Here is a 7,500-nt window from a genome sequence, read left to right on the forward strand (position 1 = left end):
CACACACACACACACACACACACACACATATATATATATATGGTGTTGGTATACTCCTTATGCAGAGTCAGACCACTGCTTGTACTTACATCTTAGATCTGTCATGGATTGACAAGGATTTCCAGTCAAGAACTGCCAGCAGAGAATACACACACAACCACATCATCCAGTACACTAAATTCATTAAAAAACTTATATATCATGGACTCTCCTATCATAAAATGATGTATGAGGGTTCTGCAATGTAGCTTTTTAAACCAGACATTGTTTTGAAAAGACACCCACATAAATTGCATATCTGCTTTGGGTCACCAAGAACTGCAGTTAGATTCTGATCTTTGTGGATCTTAAAATGTCTTTTGAGTCCTCCTGTTAGATTTGCAGACCTTATGGCATCCATGGCACTGAAAGGTGTGCACAGATAGATATGTGGAAGTCTGTTTTCCATGAGTCCGCAAATGAGATTTGAGCCCAGCAAAAGAAAGCATAGTTTGTCACAAATTGTACCCACAAAAAAGTGGTTGGGATTCATTTTCTTGTTGATCGTAGCATTTTTCTTCAAACTTCTTTTGAGTTTCACATGGGTCAACACGTGTGTGTGTATGAAAGCACATGGCTTAGTGGTTAGGGTGTTGCACTCATGATTGTGAGACGGTGGTTTCAGTCCCCAGACCGGGCATTGCATTGTTTGCTTGAGCAAAGCACTTCATCCTCACGTTGCTCTGCAATCATTTTGTCATCTGGTATGTGGTACATTGTGCACCTGTTGATTTGATGGAGGGAGTGAGCTCGTGTGAACACAAACATTTGATCACTGTAAACAAATCACGTGCATGGTTGTTCAATAAGAAATTGTCGAACCCTCATACATAGACTAACAAAGAGAGGGTGCATCATATATATATATATTTATTTATATATATGCCACTTTCAAGTGTAGCCAGGCTTATGGACCCAGTTTCCCAGTTTCTATAGCGTATGTCTTTCCCCCATTCATACATGCATACACATATAAACCTATATATATATATATCATCATGATCATCATTTAACATCTGTTTTCCATGGTAGCATGGGCTGGACAGTTTGACGGGGGTCTGGGAAATTGCTGGTGAGACTCAGCTGGCTTGGGAATTGTAATTCTCTAAGAATATTCAAGCATTTTGTTATTATTTTTTTTAGAAAGTACCAGAAATAGATTCACAACCTATAAGTGTTTCAAATAGATGTGCCCCTACATAAAATTTCAACTCCCTAGATGCAAACTAATGGCCTTGTAACTTGGAACCCACATACATACAAACACACACACACATATATATATATATGGTGGCTGTCTACTCCTTATGCAGAGTCAGACCACTGCTTGTACTTACATCTTAGATCTGCTGGCATTTCATGACTGGAAATCCTTGTCACCATGGACCTGTTCACTCACTCAGGGTTGTACCGGGGCTAAACAACAACTACATTGACCATGAACACATATACTTTTACTGAATTTGTTAAATGGACTCTAGCCATGCTAGAGCAACACCTTGAAGATTTTTAATGTAGTTGGTCATATTTACCCTCTACTTATTTTATTGGTCTTTATTTGTCAAACTGTTAGGTTAAGTGAGGTATTGATGTATTGATATAAATATTGACACACACATGTACATGATCACTTTTTGTACAGTTGCCATGTAAAGATGTAGTGGAAATAGTACACCCCCTCCCATAGGACAAGTGATATGAACCAGCCACTATAAAGTCAGACGACGTCAACCAGTATGGGGGAGTCATGTGTCAGTCGTTGTACAAGTTTACAGTCAAGGTAGATGGTTCAAATTCGGTGTCTTGCAGAGCTATCAGAGATAGCACAATAGACAAAGTGGTGTATTGCCATTTTGGTATAGAAGAGATATACTGTATCCGATATTAAGAAAATATCATGGCTACTACAGTAGATACAACAGCTACACTTACAACAGTAGCCACACATTATAACTGTGGAAAACACCACATCGTAACAAAAAATATCCTATTCATGGATATTAGTCAACAACCCACTACATTAGGGTCAACAGATGTGCCAAGAAGTGGGTTTGAACTGGGAACCACATTATTGCAAAGTCACTTTCTTACCCAAATGGCCCACACAAATACTGTAATCTTAATCAATACAGGAACTCAATAGAAGATAGAGAAATTAAATTAATACAATTTATAATGGGCGTATTTTACTACTTCAAGTTTCACCAGTCAAATAACATAATAAAGCAGTGGAATATCATATATCTTATACAAATACACACACATACATATATACATACACGTACATATATATACATACACACATGCACACATACATATGCACACACACACATGTATATACACACACACATATATACACATACATACACATATATATACATACACACACACATATATACACATACATATATATATAATATATATATATATATAGTATATTATATATATATGTATGTGTATATATATAGTATATATATATATACATACACATATACACATACATATATATATTTATTTATATATATATGCACACACAGACACATATATATATATACACATACATATTAAGGCGGCGAGCTGGCAGAAACGTTAGCAAGCCGGGCGAAATGCGTGGCCGTATTTCGTCTGCCATTACGTTCTGAGTTCAAATTCCGCCGAGGTCGACTTTGCCTTTCATCCTTTCGGGGTCGATAAATTAAGTATCAGTTGCGCATTGGGGTCGATGTAATCGACTTAATCCCTTTGTCTGTCCTTGTTTGTCCTCTCTGTGTTTAGCCCCTTGTGGGTAGTAAAGAAATATATATACACATACATATAAATATACACACACATTTATATATGCATTCAAAATGAAAACAATGGTGTTTGCCGGAATGATTCTTTTAGATGTATCATAAATTGAAGCATTATCCTGTTATTCGGCTGAAGAATTTTGCCATTTTCTGGTTTTACTTCATTGTATTCTCCTTGCTTCTCTTGCTGAGAATAATAACTACAACAGAAAAAAGTCAATTTAATTTGCTCTGAAACGGATGCAAGCCCCAAGAGAAACTCTACATTGCTAAAAACACCAGTCAAATATCCCTCAAATCTCATCTTTTAAAACAAATGGCAACATTGGGTAATTAGAGAATTTTAAAAAATTTTTTCAGAGGCTGGATCCAGAGGGAGAGGCAATGCTCATGGGGTTTGCAGTTCCTCCTCAGACCAGTGAGATTTGAGGTGCTTAAAATCCCTTCTTGTATCTTTGTAAGTCAAAGAAAGATAGGAGTAATGATGGAATTTCAGTGAAGGAAGGATTAGGAATTTAGGTTAGTGTGGGACCTGGTGAGTGGGGTGGATGGACATAAGAGTGACAAGAGGAGGAGGAGGGATGAGTGGAATGGAAATATCTGAATGGGTGGCGTGGGGGACATGAGCTCATTTGGTTCCTTCAGATGTGCCTCACAGAGGGGATGACAAGGGTTTAAGACTTCTGGTGGCTTGCTCTGCTTGAAAAGACACATCAAGCTAAGTAAGCTCAGGGTTTCCCTTGCATACAGGCAGGTCCCTTGCAGCCCTCTTCCACTGAATGATCCTAATCTTGTGGGCTTGTGGGTGCTGGTTCCAGGTAAAAAGAACCCATACCAGTGCCATGTGAAATTGCCCATGCTGAAGCTGCACCCAGTAAACTCTGTAAGGTGGTTGGTGCTAAGAAGGGCATCCAGCTGTAGAAACTCTGCTAAAACTGACATGAAGCCCTGGCAGTTTTTTGGCTGACCAGCTCCTGTCAAACCATCCAACTCATGCCAGCATGGAAAATGGACACTAAATGATAATGGTAATGATGATGAAGCAAAGTAGTGGTAGAAAATGTGAAGGAAGAACAGAGAACATAATGGTTATCAGGCAAGATTTTACAGCTGGATGTTTCTGCTGTCATCAAACCTCGTTCCTTTTTTTCAAGCACAGGAATTTTTGTTTTTGTTCCACGCAAGTCTTTGAAAGTAATTATACATATAATCTATACATAATTTTTTAATTTATTAAGAAAGAAAGATCTCAGCAGAATTTGAACTCAGTTTGTAGATATACAAAGGTGTAGCATGGCTATGTGGTTAAGAAGCTTGCTTTGCAACCACATGGTTCTGGGTTCAGTCCCACTGCACAGCACGTTGGGCAAGTGTCTTCTACTATAGCCCCAAGATGACACTTGCCTTGTGAAACTGTGGAGGACCTGTATGTGTATACATGGATGTGTGTGTGTGTTTGTGAGTGTGTGTGCATGCATCTGAACATGTCCTACCATCACTTAATCAGTGTCACTTTGTTTATAACCCTAACTTAGCAATTCAACAAAAGAGTCTGATAAAATAAGCACTGAATTTTAAAGAAATGAGTAATGGGGTGGTGGCAATTTGTTTTCCTATACCCTTCAAGGTAGTGCTCCAGCAAGGCCACAGTCCAATGACTGAGACAAGTAAAAGATAGGACATCCAACTATCTACCAGCAAACATTTTGTCCGTCAAGTGTACCAATTCTTCCAGTCTGCCACCCTCAGTTTTGTTATAAGGAAAGGTCAAGTCGCAACACAAGCTACTTTGATGGTTGATGGAAAAATTAGGCATGGCTGTGTGGTAAGAATTCTGCTTCCCAACCACCTGGCATCTTGAGTAAGTGTCTTCTGCTATAGCCTCAGGCCAACTAAACTGAGTGGATTTGGTAGATGGAAACTGAAAGAAGCTCTCTGTATGTATATATGTATATGTCTATGTGTGTCTTTGTGTCTATATTTGACCCCCATCACCATTTGACAACCAGTGTTGGTTTGTTTACATCCCCTATAACTTAGCAATTCAGCAAAAGAGACCGATAGAATAAGTACTAGGCTTAAAAAAAGTCCTGGGGTCAATTTGTTCGACTAAACCTGTCAAGGCAGTGCTCCAGCATGGCCACAGTCAAATAACTGAAACAAGTAAAAGAATAAAAGAATTATATTTGGAAGATTACAAAAATAAGTTGTTACATAAAAATTATGATGGAAGTTTCTAATTTAGACAGGAATATTCTAAAACAGGAAATTTTCTATCACAGAACCAGGAAGCAGTCCAAAAAAGGAGAGGTAGGTTCAAAAAGAGATTAAAGATGACAGTCAATCTAATTATGGAAATTTGATTATTATTAAATTAAGACATAAGGCAGCAAGCTGGATAAGAAGCTTAGCAGTATTTTGCCTGTCGCTCCGTTCTGAGTTCAAATTCCGCTAGGTTCAATTTTGCCTTTCATCTTTTCAGGGTCATTAAAAATAAGTGCCATTTGAAGACTGGGGTTGATATAACTGACTCATCCCTTCCCCTCAAATTTCTGCCCTTCTGGAAAAATTTGAAACTATTTTTAATTTAAGATGCTAAACGGTTAAAGTAAAACATTTTCTGTAAACTGAAATTAATAATTTTTTCTAACACTATTTTAAGTTTGTCTTATTTTCCATTTTTTTTTTTTAATTAGGGTTTAATCCTTTACAATTCAAATTACTCTGTCAAGTGTTGTTGTGGCACTCTTTCGTTTACGACGATGAGTGTTCCACTTGATCCAATCAACAGAATGGCCTGCTCATGAAATGAATGTGCAAGTGGCTGAGCACTCCACAAACATCTGTACTCTTAACATAGTTCTCAGGGGAGATTCAGTGTGACACAGATTGTGACAAGGCTAGCCCTTCGAAATACAGGTACAACAGAAACAGGAAGAAAAACTCAGAGAAAGTTGTGGTGAAAGAGCACAGCAGGGTTCACCACAACCCTTGCCGGAGCCTCATGGAGCTTTAGGTGTTTTCACTCAATAAACACTCACAATGCCCAGTCTGGGAATCGAAATCGCGATCCTACGACTGCGAGTCCACTGCCCTGACCACTGGCATACTGTAATGCATATTTATTCACATTTCTTTTAATTAATCAATCAATGATGATGTAAGTATTCATTTTCAGAATGGCATTGTAGGGTAAGTGTAAAAGGCTGAATCAAGTCAGCTTGAATATAAAACAAGTGGAATATTTGGGGTCTGATATTGCAGGTTTAATTGCTGAAAGATTAATCACAGGAAGAAAGATACCCTGACATTTAGCAAGATCAATGACACTGGTTGGCAGGGGTGGGGATGGAGAGAAAAGGATTCATTGGTTGCTGTAGAAGGAATTAGTACAAAGGAAATTGTCCTCAAAACTGGAGGCCTAGTCTGATGGCTTTTAAAAGAGGGGACACAAGGTATCCAAGGGCCAGATGGTAATGTTAAACATTGCAACAGATTAGACTTAACTCCAAAAATATTTTCTCAATATGAAGGTATTCTTTAAATTCTTCATATATACGTGTGTGTGTGTGTGCATAATATACACATATATATAGAGACACACATATACAATTGAAAACTACAACAGGAAGAAATTAAAGAGATGGTGTATTTAGCCGTTGGTCAAGAATTCAGTTTTGTTGCAAGTCATTGCTATCTGAGTGTTTAAAAGGAATATACACCTAATTCCATATTGTCTTAGAATTCTAACTATCCCACATAATATGGAAGAGAAAGTTTGATGAGAATTAGCTGTAATTTGCATCTTACTCTGTGTGAGGATTTTTTTGTCTCACATATTTATAACTCCAAAAGCTGTAGTTTTAGTATGGCTGAAACTAAACTTCTAAGTTTTTACTTTAAACCAAAGTTTCTTTATTAAACTCCCCAACAAATTACTGATATGTGTATGGACTGTGTATACATACATACTTGCATACATACATACATAGATACATACACACACACACACACATACATACACATGCATCAACATCAATGTTTTACATATGCTTTCCATAGTTGCAGAAGTTGGACAGTTTGTTGTTGTGCTCTTAGATGAGTTAGAGGGCCATATCTCACATTTATATTTCACATTGGCCTGGTTTCTATGGTTGGATGCCCTCGACATTTAAGGGCCTCACAGATCTGTTATCACTCTGCCTCATACAGCCCATCCCTCTAAGAATCACTGCATTTGCCAGCCAACTGACATGGGCATGACAGGAACATATTTTTATGACACTAGCATTTGGGAGGCTGTCATGCATTTTACAAGCTTAAAGGGAAATCTCAACCTCACGCTTAACACAATATATTGAGTGCATTTTATTCTGGAGCCCCAACACAGGGGAGGAAAAGGATCAGAGAGTGATGGATGGCAAGAAGTGATTAAAAGGCAAGAGTGGATCATGAGTTTCAACATCAAGCAGCCAGGGAGGGTGTACAGGTAGAGCCCCTTAAATGTCTTTGGGTGGGTGAAAATGTTTGGTCTTACAGGTGAGCTAGAAATGATATATACCTGCATGTACTGTGTGACTCACTCCACTAATCTCTCTCTCTCTCTCTCCATCTGAATTATTCTAATTCATTCCATCAAAAGAAGGATGTCTTGAAACTAAGAAGTACC

The sequence above is a fragment of the Octopus sinensis genome, linkage group LG28 (assembly GCF_006345805.1).
Source record: "Octopus sinensis linkage group LG28, ASM634580v1, whole genome shotgun sequence".
Classification (NCBI taxonomy): domain Eukaryota; kingdom Metazoa; phylum Mollusca; class Cephalopoda; order Octopoda; family Octopodidae; genus Octopus; species Octopus sinensis.